Raw genomic sequence first — 19296 nt, 5'->3', positions numbered from 1 at the left:
TTCTTTTCTATTCGATTTTTTCGATTTGATTCTTTTCATTCAATTCGTTTCGATTCGATTCGATTCTTTTCTTTTTTTTTTTTTTTCGATTCGATTCTTTTCATTTCAAATTGATTTGTTTCAATTTGATTGTTTTTGGTTCTATTCAATTTGATTCTTTTCGTTTCGATTGGATTCGATTCAATCCATTTCGATTTGGTTCGATTATTTTCGATTCGATACGATTCGATTCTTTTCTATTCAATTGAATTCGATTCTTTTCCATTCAATTCGATTCTTTCAAATTCGATTCAATTCTTTTCCATTCGATCTGGTTCGATTCGTTTTGATTTGATTCTTTTCGATTCAATTCGATTAGATCGATTCTTTTCGATTCCATTAAATTTGATTTGATTCTTTTCGATTCGATTAGATTCTATTCAATTCGATTCCATTCAATTCGATTCTTTTTGATTCGATTCGATTCGATTCAATTCTTTCGATTCGATTCGATTTGATTCTTTTCGATTCGATTCGATACAATTCTTTTCATTTCGATTCGAATCGATTCTCTTCGATTCGATTCATTTCGATTTTTTTATTCTATTCGATTCTATTCAATTTTTTTCGATTCGATTCGATTGGATTCTTTTCGATTCTATTTGATTTGATTCTTTTCGATTCGTTTCGATTCGATTTTTTTCGATTCATTTTGATTTGATTCTTTTCAATTTGATTCGATTCGATTTTTTTGTTTTGATTCGATTCTTTTCGACTCGATTCTTTCATTACATTCAATTTGATTCTTTTCGTTTCATTTCGATTCTTTTCGTTTCGATTCTTTTCGATTCGATTCAATTCGATTCTCTTCGATTCTTTTCGATCCTATTCGATCGTTTTTGGTTCGATTCAATTCGATTCTTTTCAATTTGATTCGATTTGATTTTTTTGTTTTGATTCGATTCTTTTCGACTCGATTCTTTCATTACATTCAATTTGATTCTTTTCGTTTCATTTCGATTCTTTTCGATTCAATTCGATTCTCTTCGATTCTTTTCGATCCTATTCGTTTTTTTCGGTTCGATTCAATTCGATTCTTTTCGATTCGTTTCAATTCAATTTGATTCTTTTAGAGTCGATTCGATTCGATTGTTTTCATTTCTATTCGATTCTTTTCGATTCGATTCTTTTCATTTGATTTGATTCTTTTCAGTTCGATCGATTCGATTCTTTTCAATTCTATACTATTCGAATCGATTCTTTTCTATTCGATTTGATTTTTTTCGATCCGTTACGATTCTTTCCAATTCGATTCAATTCGATTCTTTTCGAATCGATTCGATTCTAATCGATTTTTTCAATTTGATTCTTGTCGATTCGATTTGATTCGATTCTTTTCTATTCGATTCGTTTCTTTTAGATTCGATTCTTTTCGATTCAATTCGATTCTATTTGATTCTATTATTTTTGATTCGATTTTATTCTTTTCCACTCGATCTGATTCGATTTGTTTCTATTCTTTTCTATTCGATTCGATTCAGTTTGATTCTATTCGTTTCGATTCGATTATTTTCCATTTGATTCTTTTCTATTTGATTCGATTCGATTCTTTTTTATTCTTTTCGATTCAATTCGATTCGATTTGATTCTTTCGATTCGATTCGATTCTTTTCTATTCGTTTCGATTCTTTTCATTTCAATTCGCTTCTTTTCGATTCGATTCGATTCTTTCGATTCAATTTGATTCTAATCGATTCGATTCTCTTTATTTCAATACGCTTCTTTTCGATTTGATTCGATTAGTTTCTTTTCGATTAGATTCTTTTCGATTCAGTTTGATTCGAATCGATTCAAATCTTTTCTATAGATTAGAATCGATTTCTTTCTTTTCGATTCGATTCGATTATTTTCGATTAGATTCGATTCAGTTTGATTCTATTCTTTTCTATTCGATTGTTTTCGATTTGATAATTTTTGATTCAATTCGATTCGATTATTTTCAATTCGATTTGATTTGATTCGATTATTTTCTTTTCATTTCAATTTAATACTTTTCGATTTTCTTCGATTCGATTCTTTTCGATCGATTTAATTTGATTTGATTTGATTCTATTCGATTCTTTTCACTTCCATTCGATTCGATTATTTTGATTCGATGCGATTACATTTGATTTTTTTCAATTCGATTCTTCTCGATTCGATTTGATTCAAATCAATTAGATTTTTTCTATTTGATTCCATTTGATTCAATTCTTTTCGATTTGATTTTATTATTTTTATTTCAATACGATAGTTTTTGTTTCGCTTCTATTCGATACCTATTCCTTTCTTTCCTAATTGATTCGAGTCGATTCGATTCTTCTCGATTCGATTTGATTCGATTCGATCCTTTTCGATTCGTTTCGATATTTTCGATTCGATCTTTTTGGTTCGATTTTATTCAATTCAATTTGATTCTTTTTGATTTGTTTCCATTCTATTCTATTCGATTCTTTTCGATTCAATTCGATTCTTTTCTATTCAATTTGATTCTATTTGATTCAATTCGATTCGATTCTTATTGATTTGATTTAATTCGTTTTTTTCATTTTGATTCTTTTCGATTCTCTTCGATTCGATTCTTTCTGATTTGATTAGATTCTATTCTTTTCAATTCGATTAGATTCGATTCTTTTTTATTCTTTTCAATTCAATCCTTTCGATTCTTTTCAATTCGATTCGATTCTTTTCAATTCGATTCGATTCAATTGGATTCTTTTCAATTCGATTCTATTCTTTTCGATTTGATTATTTTCGATTCTATTCAATAGGATTCTTTTTATTTTGATTCGAATCGATTCTTTTCGATTCGGTTCGATTAGATCTTTTTTTATTCTATTGGATTCTATTCAATTTTTTCGATTCAATTCAATACGATTCTTTTCGATTCAATTCGATTCTTTTCGATATGATTCGATTCTTTTCGATTCGATTCTTTTGATTCGATTCAACTCGATTCTTTTAGATTCGATTGAATTCCACTCTTTTCAATTCTCTTTGATTCAATTAGATTCTTTTCGATTCGATTTGATTCTATTCGATTAGATTCGATTCTTTTTTATTCAATTTGATACGATTCTTTTCTATTCGAATCCATTCGATTCTTTTCGATTTGATTCAATTCTTTTTGATTCAATTCGATTAGATTCGTTTTTTTTCAATTCGATTCTTTCCGATTCGATTCGATTCTTTTCGATTCGATTCTTTTGGTTTCGATTCGATTCTTTTTGACTCGATTACTTTTGATTCGATTCGATTCTTTTCATTTCTATTTGATTCTTTTCGATACGATTCGATTCGATTCTTTTCGACTCTTTTTGATTCTTTTCGATTCGATTCGATTCTTTTCGTTTTGATTCGATTCTTTTCTATTTGATTGGATTCGATTCTTTTTGATTCAATTCGATTCGATTCTTTTCTATTCTATTCAATTCGATTTTTTTCAATTGATTCGATACGATTAGATTCTTTTCAATTCAATTAGATACAATTCTATTATTTTTTATTCGATTCAATTCGATTCTTTTCTATTCGATTCAATTCTTTTCGATTCGATTTGATTCAATTCGATCCTTTTCGATTTGATTCGATATTTTCGATTCGATTCTTTTTGGTTCGATTATATATAATTCAATTTGATTCTTTTCGTTTCGGTTTGATTCTTTACGATTCGATTCTTTTTGATTCGATTCGATTCTTTTCATTCAATTCGATTCGATTCTTTTCATTTCGATTCGATTCTTTTCGATTTGATTCTTTTCTATTCGATTCGATTCGATTTGATTCATTTCCTTTCGATTCGAATCGATTCTTTTCCATTCAATCTGATTCGATTTTTTCAATTCTTTTCGATTCTATTCGATTCAAGTGTATTCGATTCGATTCGATTCTTTTTGATTCCATTAAATTTGATTCGATTCTTTTCGATTCATTTCGGTTCGATTCGATTCTTTTCAATTCGATTCGATTTGATTCTTTTCGTTTCGATTCGATACGATTCTTTTCATTTCGACTCGAATCGATTCTTTTCGATTCGATTCGTTTCGATTCATTTCAAATCTATTCCATTCTATTCGATTTTTTTCGTTTTGATTCATTTTGATTCTATTCCATTCTATTCGATTATTTTTGATTCTATTCAATTCGATTCTTTTAAATTCGATTCGATTCACTTCTATTTGATTCTATTTGATTCGATTCTTTTCGATTCGTTTGGATTCGATTCTTTTTGATTCAATTCGATTCGATTCTTTTCTATTCTATTCAATTCGATTTTTTTTATTTGATTCGATACTATTAGATTCTTTTCAATTCAATTCGATACAATTCGATTGTTTTCGATTGATTCAATTCGATTCTTTTCAATTCGATTCAATTATTTTCGATCCGATTCGAATCGATTCGATTCAATTCTTTTCATTCAATTCGATTCGATTCTTTTCGTTTCTATTCGATTCTTTTCGATTTGATTCTTTTCGATTCCATTCTTTTCGATTCGATTCGTTTCGATTCAAATCGATTTTTTAATTCGATCTGATTCGGTTTTTTTGATTCTTTTTGATTCGATTCGATTCAATTCGATTGTTTCGATTCCATTAAATTTGATTCGATTCTTTTCAGTTCGATTCGATTCGATTCGTTTTGATTCGGTTCGATTTGATTCGATTCTTTTCATGTCGATTTGAATAGATTCTTTTCGATTCCATTCGATTCAATTATTTTTGATTCCATTCCATTCATTTCAATTCTATTCGATTTTATTCTATTCGATTCTTTTCCATTCGATTCGATTCGATTCTTTTCGATTCGATTCGATACGATTCTTTCATTTCGATTCTAATTGATCCTATTCTATTCGATTCCATTCGATTCTTTTCGATTCTATTCGATTCTATTCGATATTTTTTTATTTGATTCTTTCCATTCGATCTGATTTCGATTCGTTTCGATTCATTTCGACTCGATTTTTTCGATTCAGTTTGATTGGATTCGATTCTTTCCAATTCCATTAAATCTGATTTGATTTTTTCGATTTGATTCGATTCGATTCTTTTATATTCAATTCGATTCGATTTTTTTTGATTCAATTGTTTTCGATTCGATTCTTTTCTTTTCGATTCGATTCGATTCTTTTTGTTTCGATTTGATTCTATTCGATTCGATTCGACTCTTTTGGATTCGATTCCATTCGATTCTTTTCAATTCTATTCGATTCGAATACAATTTTTAGGAATCCATTCCATTCTATTCTTTTCTATTCGATTCAATTCAATTCTTTTCGATTCGATTCGATACGATTCTTTGTTTTTATTTATTTATTTATTTATGATAGTCACAGAGAGAGAGAGAGGTAGAGACATAGGCAGAGGGAGAAGCAGGCTCCACGTACCTGGACCCTGACGTGGGATTCGATCCCGGGTCTCCAGGATCGCGCCCTGAGCCAAAGGCAGGCGCTAAACCACTGCGCCACCCAGGGATCCCTCAATACGATTCTTTTTTATTCGATTCAATTCGATTCTTTTTGATTCGATTCGATTCATTTTGATTCGATTAGATTCTATTCGTTTTTTTATTTGATTCTTTTTGACATGATTCGATTCGATTCTTTCATTTCGATTCAATTCTTTTTGATTCGATTCTTTTGATTCGATTCGATACTTTTCGATTCGATTTGATTCTTTCATTTCGATTCGATTCTTTTCGTTTCATTATCATTCTTTTCGATTCGATTCGATTCTTTTCAATTCGATTTGATTCGATTCATTTCGATTCTATTTGATTCAGTTCTTTTCTATTTGATCGAGTCAGTTTGATTCTATTCGTTTTGATTTGATTCTTTTCTATTTGATTCTTTTCTATTTGATTCGATTCGATTCCTTTTGCTTCTTTTCGATTCAATTTGATTCGATTCGATTAGATTCTTTCAATTCGATTCGATTCTTTTCTCTTCGATTCGATTCTTTTCATTTCAATTCGCTTCTTTTCTATTCAATTCTTTTCCATTCGATTCGATTCGATTCGATTCTTTCGATTTGATTCGATTCGATTCTTTTCGATTCAATTCGATTTGATTCTTTTCGATTCAATTAAATACGATTCGATTCTTTTCAATTCGGTTTGATTTTTTTTGATTCGATACGATTCGATTCGATTCTTTTCGATTTGATTCAATCTGATTCTTTTCAATTCGATTCGATTGGATTCGTTTCGATTCTCTTTGATTTTTTTAGATTCGATCTTTTCAATTGATTTGATTTGATTCGATTCGATTCTTCTCTATTCGATTCGATTCGATTATTTTCGATTCATTTCGGTTCGATTCGATTATTTTCAACTCAATTCGATCGACTCGGTTCAATTATTTTCGATTCGATTCGATTCGATTATTTTCGATTTGATAAGATTACTTTCGATTTGATTATTTTCTATTCGATTTCATTATTTTCAATTCAATTCATTTCGATTTTTTTCGATTCGATTCAATGCGAATCGATTATTTTCTATTAGACTGGCTTCAATTATTTTCGATTTGATTTGATTCAGTTATTTTCAATTCGATTCCATTTGATTATTTTCATTTCGATTCGGTTCGATTCGATTCTATTATTTTCGATTCGATTCGTTTCGTATCTATTCGAATCATTTTGATTCCTTTCGGTTTTCAATTTGAATCGATTCTTTTCTTTTAGATTCGATTCTTTTCTATTCTGTTTGATTTTTTCGATTTGAATCGATTCTTTTTGATTCAAGTATATAAGATTCGATCCGATTCTTTTCGATTCAATTCGATTCGATTCGATACGATTCTTTTCGATTTGATTCGATTCGCTTTGATTCTACTCGATTCTTTTCGATTCAATTCTTTTCGATTCAATTAAATACGATTCTATTCTTTTCGATTCGATTTGATTTGATTCTTTTTGATTCGATACGATTCGATTTGATTCTTTTCGATTTGATTCGATTCAACACGATACTTTTCAATTCGATCATTTCGATCGATTCGATTCGATTCTTTTCAATTCGATTCGATTCTTTTCGATTCGATTCAATTCTTTTCAATTCGATTCGATTCGATTCTTTTCGTTTCGATTTGATTCTTTTCTATTTTATTTGATTCGATTCCTTTCAATAAGATTCGAAACTGTTCAATTCGATTCTTTTCGATTGAAGTCGATTGGAATCGATTCGGTTCTTTCCCGATTCTATTCGATTCGATTCGATACGATTCTTTTCGATTAGATTCTTTTCGGTCTGTTCGATTCGATTCTTTTCGATTCATTTCGATTCGATTCTTTTTGATTCGATTCGATTCTTGTCGATTTGATATGATTCGATTTGTTTCGATTTTTTTCGATTCGTGTCGATTCGAATCGATTCGATTCTTTTCTATTCAATTCGATTCGATTGATTCTTTTTGATTCAATTCGATTCAATTCGATTCCATTCGATTCTATACTTTTCGATTCGAAAAGCTAGTTTCTAACTCCCATGTCCGAGTGGGTAGCAGACATCTGCCTCCCAGGCGTACACACTTTTGAGAGTTGAGCTTATGGCCTGTACTTCCCACATCCTGCCTGCAGGTACATTTCGCTGCTAACAGGCCTTGGCTCGATGGATGACGGAAGTGCTGTGAGAGGTAAGTGGAAAGTCCCGGCACACAAGACTAGTGCCTCCAAGCTCAAACCAGCGATTTCCTAGTAATTCCTGTCTTAGACAGGTGCTACATACCAAGTTCCATACGTGAGAAGCTAGCTGAACCCCGAGTCCAAAAGCATCTCTCTTCTGATAGTTGAGCTCACACCCAGTCCCACACTGCCTGCAGAATGAGTTTTGAACATCTTCACCAGAGCCGTTTGTCAGAAGCTTGTGAGATGCAAGTGGAATAATGCAGGCCTGGAAGGTGTCTCCAGGTGCAGTAGAGTGGTATTCTCCGAACCTCCTGAGTTAGAAGACTGCTATGGTCTCACGGCCATTAGAACGCAGCTAGTTGAAAGCTGGCTTCGAGGCATAGTCTCTTGTGAGAGCTGAGCTCAGGGCAGGACCCTCCCGCATCCTGCCTGCCCGTAGTCGTAGCTGCAAACATCCTTATATTAGGTGCTGGGAGAGGTTGGAGAAATGCAGGGGGAAGTGTCAGGACTGTACTCACGTGTATCTGAGTTCCATACAGCGATTACCAATGTCCTTGCTCAATTAGAGTGTAGCTCGGGTATACCTAGTGTCTAGCAGACATCGGCCTGCAAAGCATGCACACTTCTGAGAGGTGAGCTTGTGGGCTGTACCTACCTCATCCTGACTGCCTGTACGTTCCCCTTCCACAGCATTTAGTTGTATGCGGGAAAGAAGCGGAGTGAAAACCAAGTGTCTGCCCTGTCAGTTTCGCGCCTAGCCAACAGCTGCCTCCAAGGCATGCACACTCCTTTGGATTGACCTTAGGATTTGAACCTCCCACATGCTGACCACCTGTACGCTTCGCTTCCAAAGGATTTCTTTTGATACAGGACGCAAGTTTTGCGAGAGGCAAAAGTGTCTTAGTTCAATCCAGCAACTTCTGAGGAATTCCTCCCTCGAATGGGAGCTACCTACTAACTTCCAAACCTGAGTACCTAGCTGAAAGCTCTCTCTCTGGGGAACATCCCTATCGGAGATGAGCTGAAACGAGGTCCTTCCCAGTTCCACACTGCCTGCTGATGCAGTTATGAACATCCTCACTAGACATGTCTGTCAGAAGCTCATGGGATGCCAGGGGCAAGCTGCAGGCTTCAAGGTTGTGTCTCTAGGTGCAATAAAGTGGTATTCATGGAGCATCCTGATTACAATGCTGCCACGTTCTCATGGCCATCAGAACGCAGTTAGTAGAAAGCTGGCTTAGAGGCATGCCTCCTTTTGAAAGCTGAGCTCAGGGCAGGACCCTCCCGCATCCTGCCTGCTCGTAGGCGTAGCTGCTAAAGTCCTTATGTTAGGTGCTGGGAGAGGTTGGAGAAATGCAGGTGGAAGTGTCAGGACTGTACTCACGTGTAGCTGAGTTCAATACAGCGATTGCCAACGCCCTTGTTCCATTAGAGTGTAGCTCGGGTATACCTCGCCTCGATAGGTGTCTAGCAGACATCGGCCTGCAAAGCATAGACACTTCGGAGAGTTGAGCTTATGGCCTGTACCTCCCCCATCCTGACTGCCTGTACGTTCCTCCTCCACAGAATTTCGTTGTATGCGGGACAGTAGCCGAGTGAAAACCAAGTGTCTGCCTTCTCAGTTTTGCGCCTAGCGGACACCTGAATGCAAGGCATGCACACGCCTTTGGCTTGAGCTAATGGCTTGAACCTCCCTCTTGCTGACCGCCTGTATGCTTCACTTCGAAAGGATTTCTTTTGATACAGGACGCCAGTTTTGCGAGAGGCAAATGTGTCTCCAGGCCTCCTCTCCGGGCCTCTGTGGTCTGACAACTTTGTGGCAGCAAGTGCTCTGTGTGAGGTCTGGGAATGGGATGTGGCGTTGATTGTCAGGTGTACATCTGCGTGGTATGTGCACCTCCGCGGATCAGAGATGGGGTGGGCGTCAACACCTCTGGCCTCCAGCGGGCAGTGCTGTGCTGCTCCCTGAGACTCGGGGCTGATGGGGGGAGCCCGGTGAGGACGCTGGGTCCTCTGGCTCTGGTGCTGAGGATTCCGCCCCCTAGTCTGCACGCTCATCACAGAAGAGCCGCCAAGCCCCCGGGTCTCTGCCGCTTCTCTCAGAACCCTGCTTTCACTCTGCCCGTGTCCGAGTTTCTTTTGGTTTTATTTTTATCTCAGACTGTTGTGCCCAAGATAGCGAATATGAGAAACCACCAAGAAGCCGATTCCGATGCAAACACACGAGGGATTATTTATAAGCTTGATCTTGTGTCCAAGTATACCCATCACAGCAGAGCAGGGACTTGGACCCCGAGGTGGGTTTTAGCTTAGTTTTAAGGGCTGGTCTGGGGACCTCCAGAAGGGCTGGAGCAATTCCTCAAGTTCTGTTTACATTTTGATATGGGGCCTTCAAGGGCATTGATCCCTGTTCTCATTCTAATAGGGGCTTCCTGCCCTTGGCCTGGGCTCAGGTTTGATTCAATTGTGGGGCTTTCTAGGACATTAAGCTGTAAACAGCAAAGGTTCCACACCTGTAAGGGGGACGTCACACTGTCCCTATTTGCTGAAGACGCGGTATTAGAAACAGGGAACGTGGTCCTCCGCTGTTCCACACTACCTGCAGATACGGTTATGAGCATCCTTACTAGACATGTTTGTCAGAAGCTCATGGGATGCAAGGGGCAAGCTGCAGGCTTCAAGGTTGTGTCTCCAGGTGCAGTAAAGCGGTATTCATGGAACATCCTGAATTACAATGCTGCCATGTTCTCATGGCCATCAGAACGCAGTGAGTAGAAAGCTGGCTTCGAAGCATGCCTCCTTTTGAAAGCTGAGCCCAGGGCAGGACCCTCCTGCATCCTGCCTGCCCGTAGTCGTTGCTGCTAACTTCCTTATGTTAGGTGCTGGCAGAGGTTGGAGAAATGCAAGTGGAAGTGTCAGGACTGTACTCACGTGTATCTGAGTTCAATACAACGATTGCGAACATATTGAACAATACGTTCCACCAAAACCTGTTAGAACTAAAGAGTGAGTTCAGTAAAGTCACGGGACACAAACTGACCCTGCAGATCAGAGTAGCCTTGGTGTGTCCTGACAATGAGCAGTCACGAAGGAAATGAAGGACATGACGCCCTTCTCAGGAGCATCAAGGACAATAAATAATGAGACTGAACCAAAGGAGCACAAGTAAAAAAAAAAAAAAAAAAAAAGGAGCACAAGTCTTGTGCACTGAGCCATACCAGGCTCTGGGAGGCTGGCCTGGGCTCGTGGGGTGGGAGCCTCATCTTGTGAAAAGTCGAGCAGTTCCTGAAGCCGCCCTCAGTTTCAATGTCATTCCTATCAAAATCATGGTGGCAGATCTTAGAAATAGGAAAAAAAAACGCATAACATCCAACCCCCACAACAAATGACCCCGGACAACAAATCAGTACTGGAGAAGCATGACAGAGTGGGACGCAGCACTTTCCCTATTTCAAAAGATGTCACAGAGACACAGGATAAAGCAGTGTGGTTCTCGGGCCCCCAGCTGGCTCCGTCGGTTAAATATCCAACTCCTGACCTCACCTCTGGTCCTGATCTCAGGGGTCGTGAGTTCTAGCCCTGTGCTGGGCCATGTACGAGGCGTGGAGCCTACTTAGACAAACCAAACCCACGGGGGGTGTCCCGGCATAAGCTGAATGAGCAAAACAGAGAGTCCAGAAGGAAATGTGCTCTGATAGAACTGATTTTTTTAACTTAATTTAAACCAATTAATTAACGTATAGTGTATTATACTTTCAGAGGAAGAATTCAGAGATTCACCAGTGGGAGACAACAGCAGTGCTCGTGACATCACATGACCTCCTTCATGCTGGTCCCCTGTTATCCGCCCCCTCCAGCTACCCTCAGTTTGTTTCCTATCATTAAGAGTCTGTATTTCCTGTATCTGTTTTCATCTTATTTGTTTTTACTTCCCTTCACAGTTGTTCATCTGCTTTGCTTCTTTAATTCCACCTATGAATGAAACCACATGGTCATTCTCTTTCCCGACTGACTTACTTCACTTAACATGATCCCTTTAGTTCTATACACATCATTGCAAATGGCGAGATTTCCTTCTCTTTGATAGCTGAGTTCCATTCCTCTCTCTATGACCATCATCTATCTCCCATCCTCTTTATCCATCATCTGGCAGAGGGCACCGAGGCTCCTCCCACAGTGTGACTACTTTGGACCCGGCTGCTGTGGACATTGGGGTGCAGGTGTCCCGAATCTCACTGCATCTGTATCTTCGGAGTGAGCTCCAGGCCATTCACCTGCTGGTCGCAGGGCGGCTCTATTTGTAACTTCCTGAGGGGCCTCCACACTGTTTCCATTGCGGCTGCACCAACCCGCGGTCCCGCACACAGTGGAAGAGGGTTGAGTGAGTTTGGCAGGACGTGGTAAAAGTCTAATATACATTTAATTTCACGTCCTGTGGGCTCCAATTCCTTGTCCTTAAGTATTTCTGGGGAAGCCGGGTGTTGGGCTCCTTTTCAGTGAGATGTTTCCGAAGCTAACAGGCCCCAGCTGGAGCCTGAAAGGAGGCAGGTGCGGCCCCTAGAGCACCCGCTGCCTCCTGCACAGTCTCCTGTAGCGCCTGAGCATCCCGCAGGGGGCGCCCGAGCCCAGGCCCCGCCCATGGCATGCGCATGTGCAGTAGGCCTCCTCTGTCTGCACTAACAGGAGCCAGCCTGTGCTGGGGAGGCCTGTGGAAGACATGGGGACGCGTCTATGCTGATGAGCTGCAGCCTCCTCAGGACCCGCGGGGAGGCTTCAGGAAGAAGTGGGCCCACATTCACTCTGACAGGAGCCCTGAGCACCTCAGGACCCGCGGGGAGGTTTCAGGAAATTGTGGGCCCTCATCCACGCTGACAGGCGCCCCTGAGGAGCCTCACGACCCGCGGGGAAACTTCAGGAAGATATGGGCCTGCACCAACGCTGACAGGAGCCTCTGAGCCACCTCAGGACCTGTGGGGAGGCTTCAGGAAGATGTGGCGATGCGTTCACTCGGCAGGAGCTCCCGGGCCCCTCAGGACAAAAGTTGAGGCTTCTGGAAGCTGGGGGCCGCATTCATGGTTACAGGAGCCCCAGCCTCCTAAGAACCCTCGGCGACGCTTTGGTAGGACTTGGGGCCACGTAGACACAACAGGACGCTGAATTCATCAGGACCCCTGGTGTAGACTTGGGGAAATATGTGGATGAGTCCATGTGGACAGAAGACCCCAGCCTTGTCAGGGCCTGTGGTGAGGCCTAAGAAAAATGTGGGTGCCGCATCCACAGTGACAGGAGTCTCCAGCCTCCTCAGGACCCACTGTGAAGTTTTGGGAAGATTTGGGGCCACGTCCATGCTGACAGGAGCCCCCAGCCTCCTCAGGTCTTATGGTGAGGCTTGAGGAAAATGTGGGGCCACGTCAATGCTGACAGGAACTCTGTCTTCCTCAGGACCTGCACTTTGGTTTCGGGACATAAGGGGCTGCGTGTATGCTGAGAGGAGCCCACAGCCTCCTCAGGACCCACGGTGAGTTTTCTGGGGGACATGGGGCCATGTCCAGGGTGAAAGGAGCCCCTGGCCTCCTGAGGACCTGCTGTGAGGCTTCCAGAGGATGAGGCATAGTCCACAGTGACAGGAGACCCAGTGTCCTCAGGACCCGCTGACTATGCCTCAGGAACTTGTGGGACCACATCCGCACTCACAGGAGCCCGGCTTCCTCAGGACCCCTTGGAGGAATCTGGAGGAGCCGTTGGGGTCGCGTCCACATCAGAAAGAACTCCTCAGAACCACAGGGTAAGTGAAAGTGTCGAATGAATGGTAGGGTTAGGGGAGGGGAGGAAGTTGGTGGTTAGCCTTAGGTTAGATGTTAGGGGTTAGTGATTATGCTTATGGTTACAAATTAGAGGTTAGGAGAGGCATAAGTGTATTGGTCAGTGTTAAGAGTTAGGATGGGGTTAGGGTAGGGACAGGATTTAGTGTTAGGGTTAGGGTTTAAGCTCTAGGGATTAGGGCAGGAGGTTAGGAGTTGGGGTTAGGGTTATGGTTAGAGTTAGGGTTGGGCTTAGGTTTGCAGTTAGGGTTAGGGGTTAGGGTGTGAGTTATTGTTAGGGGTTAGAGTTAGGGGTTAGAGTTAAGGGTTAGAGTTAAAGTTAGGGCTAGGTTTAGGGTTAGGGCGAGGGTTAGGATTAGGATAGGGGTTAGGGCTAGGGTTAGGGTTAGTGTTTGGTTAGGGTTTAGGGTTAGGGTCAGGTCAGGGTCAGGGTACGGTTTTGGAAAAGGGTAAGATATAGGGTTAGGGAGTGGGTTAGGGGTTGGTTTTAGGGTACGGGTTAGGGTACAGTTTGGGGTATGAGATAGGATTAGTTTTAGAGGGTTAGGGTTAGGGTACAGGTTAAGGTTAGGAATTGGATTTGAATAACTTATTTTAAGGTTAGGGTTAGAGGTTAGGGTTTGGGTTAGATTTAAGGTAGGGGTCAGGGTTAAGGAAACCTAAGTTTAGGTGAACCTATGATTAGGAGTTAGGGTGAGGGTTGGCAGAAAGTTTCAGTGAATGTGTTTTGGTCTTGGGGTTTGTGTTTGGTTTTCGATTAGTGATGGGTCTTGTTTAATGGTTAGGTTAACATTAGGATTAAGTGTAGGTTTAGGGTTATGTCTGTGTATGGTTAGAGTTTGGGTCTTGGCCTGTGCCTGCACTGGGACTCTTAGCATCTTGGGCCATTTAGTTTTATGCACTCTATTTAGGTTTTGGGTTCAAAGATAGCCTGACTCCACCAAGTCAGTGGCCTCCCCAGAGAATCAAAATCCAGGCCTCTGCTGGGGTGAGAATAGACGTGGCAGGCTTCTCCGGAGCTGAGCTAAGGAGGGGATTTATGGCTCTAAAGACTCTTTGTTTGGATTTTCAGTTGCCTTTCTGATTTTTTCTCTAGTGCATACATGTTTCATCAATACTACCTATTATTATTTTAAAGTTTTACTTGAATTCCTCTTTGTATACACAGAATTATATAGTTTCAGGTTTACCACATAGTGATTCAACCCTTGGATACAATGCCTGGTACTGGTCACAGGTGCCCTCCACTATCCCCATCGCCTGATTCCCCATCCCCCTCACCCTCCTCTGGTATTTATTAGTTGATTCTCTGTGGTTAAGAGTGTGTTTTTTTGTTTGCTTTTCTCATCCCCCCTCTGCCCCTTTGCCAGTTTGTCTGGTCTCTTAAAATTCACATGTGAATGCAATTGTATGGTATTTGGTATCTGTCTTCCTGTGACTGACTGAGTTCATTGAGCATAAGTCCTTTCCACTTCTCCCACGTCATTGTAAATGGCTTCATTTCATCGCTTCTGATGACCGAGTGATGTCGCAGTGGGTATATTTACCACATCGTCTCTGCCCATTCATCAGTCAATGGACATCTGGGCTGTATCCACAGTTTGGCTGTTGTTGATAACGCTGCTACAAACACTGGGCTGCGTGTCCCACTTGGAATCTACTAAACGACTTTTCTATCCTCGGTGTAAATACCTAGCTCTACAATTTTGGAATCGTAGGGTAGGTCTATTTTTAACTTCTTTTTTTAATTTTTTTTATGATAGTCACAGAGAGAGAGACAGAGACACAGGCAGAGGGAGAAGCAGGCTCCGTGCACTGTGAGCCCGACGTGGGATTCGATCCCGGGTCGCCAGGATCACGACATGGGCCAAATGCAGGTGCCAAACAGCTGCACCACCCAGGGATCCCCTATTTTTAACATCTCGAGGACCCCCCATAATGTTTTCCACAGTGGCTGCACCTGTTCCCATGCCCACCAGGAGTGTAAGGGGGCTCCCTCTTCCCTATAGCCTCAACAACACCTGTTGTTTCTTCTGTTGTTAATTTTAGCCATTCTGACGGGTGTCAGGTGACATCTTATTGTGGTTTTCATTTGCATTTCCCTGATGATGGGTGACGCTGAGTGTCTTTCGGTGTCTGGTGGCCATCTGGATGTCTTGTCAGAGACAAAGTCCATTCATGTCTTCTGCCCATCTGCAGTTGGATAATTTGTGTTTAGGATGCTGATATTTATATTTGCTTTATGTATTTTGCATATTAACTGTTTATTGGATGTGTTGTTTACAAATATCTCCTTTCATTTTGTATGTTGCCTGTTAGCATTGTTTGTTTCTTTCACTTTGCAGAAGCTTTTGAATTTGATGAAGTCCCAATAGTATTTTTGCTTTTGTTTCCCTCAACTCAGAGGCATATCTAGAAAGAAGATCCAATGGCCAATGTCAAAGACGTTGCTGCCTATCTTTTCTTCTTTTTATGGTTTCAGGTCTCACATTTAGGTCTTTCATCCATTTTGAATTTATTTTTTATATATATGGTGTAAGAAAGTGGTCCCGTTTCATTCTTCTGCATGTGGCTGCCTGGTTTTCCCAACACCATTTGTTCTTATCCTGGGGTCAGGTTTCTTGAAGAGACTGTCTTTGTGCCATTGGATATTCCTTGCTGCCTTGTTGTCGATTAATGGATCATAGAGTTACAGGTTTGTATCTTGTTTCGGCATTCCATTCTATTCTATTGATCTAAGCGTCTCCTGTTGGGAGATTCTTGATTGCTGATTCAATTTCATTATTGGTTATCTGTCTGTTCAAGTTTCTTATTTCTTCCTTTTTCATTTTTGCTATGTTATATATTTCCAGGAATTGATCTATTTCTTCCAGGTTCTAGGTTGCTGGCATATAATTTTTCATAATGCTCTCTTATAAACGTTTGTATTTCTCTAGTGTTGGTTGTTATTTCTCTTATCTCATTTGTGATTTTAATTGGGTCCTTTCTCATCTTTTTATCTTTTTCTTTTTTAAAGATTTTATTTATGTATTCATGCGAGACACAGAGAGGCAGGGTATAGGCAGGGGGAAAATGAGGCTCCATGCAGGGAGCCTGATGTGGGACATGATTCCCCAGGACCCCAGGATCATGACGTGAGCCAAAGCAGATGCTCAACTACTGAGACACCCAGGTGCCTTGCTGATTCAATTCCTTTGCTAGTTATGGGTCTATTCACATTTTCTATTTCTTCCTCTTTGAGATTTGCTCATTTGCACATTTCTAGGGATCTCTCCAATTCTTCCTGGTCTCCCCGTTTGTTAGCGTATAATCTTTCATAGTATTCCCTTATAATTGTCTTATTTTCTGGTGTTGATTGTGATCTCTCGTCTCTTTTGTGATTTTATTTATTTAGTTCTTTTCTGTTTTCTTGTTGATAAGGCTGGCTACGGCTTGATCCATTTTCTTAGTTATTTTGAAGAACCAGTTCTTAGTTTCATTATTCCATTCTACTGTTTTGTTGTTTCTGTATTGTTTATTTCTTCTCTCATCTTTATTTTTCCCTTCTTCTGTAGGCTTTAGGCTTTGTTTCCTATTCCTTTTCCAGCTCCTTTAGGTGTAGTGTTGGGTTGTGTATTGGAGACTTCTTGTTTCTTGAGGTAGGCCTGTATTGCTATCTACTTCCCTCTAAGGAAGTAGATGTCTTTGCTACATCCTAGAGGTTTGAAGAAACATGTTTTCATTTTCATTTGTTTTAAATTTCCTCTTTAATTTCCTGGTTGCTCCATTCCTTCTCTAGTAGGATGATCATAATCTCCACGAATTTTTGGTCTGTCCAAATTTTTTCTTTCTGTCGACTTCGAGTTTCATAGTGTCGTGGTCCGAAAATGTACATGGTGTGATACCATCCTTCTTGTACCTGTTGTACCTGTTGAGGGCTGATTTGTGGCCCATGATATGATCTGTTCTGTAGAATGTCCCATCTGCACTTGAAAGGAATGTGTATTCTGCTTTAGGAAGAAATGTTCAGACTATATCTGTTGAGTCCCTGTGGTCCAGTGTGTCAAGGCTCTTGTTCCCCTGTTCATTTTCTTCATAGACGATCGGTCCATTGTCATAAGTGGGTGTTAAAATCCCCTGTCATTTGATTATTATCAGTGTGTTCCTGTACGTTTGTTGTTAATTGGTTTCTATATTTCTCCCATGTTGGCAGCATAAATATGTAGTTGTTTGATCTTTTTTTAAAAATAAATTTATTTTTTATTGGTGTTCAATTGACCAACATATAGAATAACACGCAGTGCTCATCCCGTCAAGTGTCCCCCTCAGTGCCTCTCACCCATTCAGCCCCATCGCCCGTCCTCCTCCCCTTCCAGCACCGCTAGTTCTTTTCCCAGAGTTAGGAGTCTTTATGATCTCTCTCCCTTTCTGATATTTCCCAAACGTTTCTTCTCCATTCCTTATATTCCCTTTCACTATTATTTATATTCCCCAAAGGAATGAGAACATACACTGTTGTCTTTCTCTGATTGACTTACTTCACTCAGCATAATTCCCTCCAGTTCCATCCACGTTGAAACAAATGGTGGGTATTTGTCGTTTCTAAGGGCTGAGTAATACTCTATTGTATACATAAACCACATCTTTATCCATTCATCTTTCGATGGACACCGAGGCTCCTGCCACAGTTTGGCTATTGTGGACATTTGCTATAAACATCGGGGTGCAGGTGTCCCGGCATTTCATTGCATCTGAATCTTTGGGGTAAATCCCCAATAGTGCAATTGCTGAGTCGTCGGGCAGGTCTATTTTTAACTCTTTGAGGAACCTCCACACAGTTTTCCAGAGTGACTGCACCAGTTCACATTCCCACCAGCAGTGTAAGAGGGTTCCCTTTTCTCCGCATCCTCTCCAACATTTGTGGTTTCCTGCCTTGTTAATTTTCCCCATTCTCACTGGTGTGAGGTGGTATCTCATTGTGGTTTTGATTTGTATATCGCTAAGGGCAAGTGATGCAGAGCATTTTTTCATGTGCATGTTGGCCATGTCAATGTCCTCCTCTGTGAGATTTCTCTTCATGTCTTTTGCCCATTTCATGATTGGATTGTTTGTTTCTTTGGTGTTGATTTTAAGAAGTTCTTTATAGATCTTGGAAACTAGCCCGTTATCTGAAACGTCTTTTTCAAATATCTTCTCCCATGCTGTAGGTTGTCTTTTAGTTTTGTTTACTGTATCCTTTGCTGTGCAAAAGCTTCTTATCTTGATGAAGTCACAATAGTTCATTTTTGCTTTTGTTTCTTTTGCCTTCATGGATGTACCTTGCAAGAAGTTGCTGTGGCCAAGTTTAAAAAGGGTGTTGCCTGTGTTCTCCTCTAGGATTTTGATGGACTCTTGTCTCACATTTAGATTTTTCATCCATTTTGAGTTTATCTTTGTTTATGGTGAAAGAGAGTGCTCTAGTTTCATTCTTCTGAAAGTGGATGTCCAATTTTCCCAGCACCATCTATTGAAGAGACTGTCTTTCTTCCAATGGATAGTCTTTCCTCCTTTATCGAATATTAGTTGACCATAAAGTTCAAGGTCCACTTCTGGGTTCTCTATTCTGTTCCAATGATCTATGTGTCTGTTTTTGTGCCAGTACCACACTGTCTTGATGACCACAGCTTTGTAGTACAACCTGGCATTGTGATGCCCCCAGATATGGTTTTCTTTTTTAAAATTCCCCTGGCTTTCGGGGTCTTTTCTGATTCCATACAAATCTTAAAATAATTTGTTCTAACTCTCTGAAGAATGTCCATGGTATTTTGATAGGGATTGCATTAAAGGTGTTCATTGCCTGGGTAACA

Source organism: Canis lupus, unplaced genomic scaffold (assembly GCF_011100685.1).
Source record: "Canis lupus familiaris isolate Mischka breed German Shepherd unplaced genomic scaffold, alternate assembly UU_Cfam_GSD_1.0 chrUn_S1506H1690, whole genome shotgun sequence".
Classification (NCBI taxonomy): domain Eukaryota; kingdom Metazoa; phylum Chordata; class Mammalia; order Carnivora; family Canidae; genus Canis; species Canis lupus.
This window is presented reverse-complemented; position numbering follows the sequence as displayed.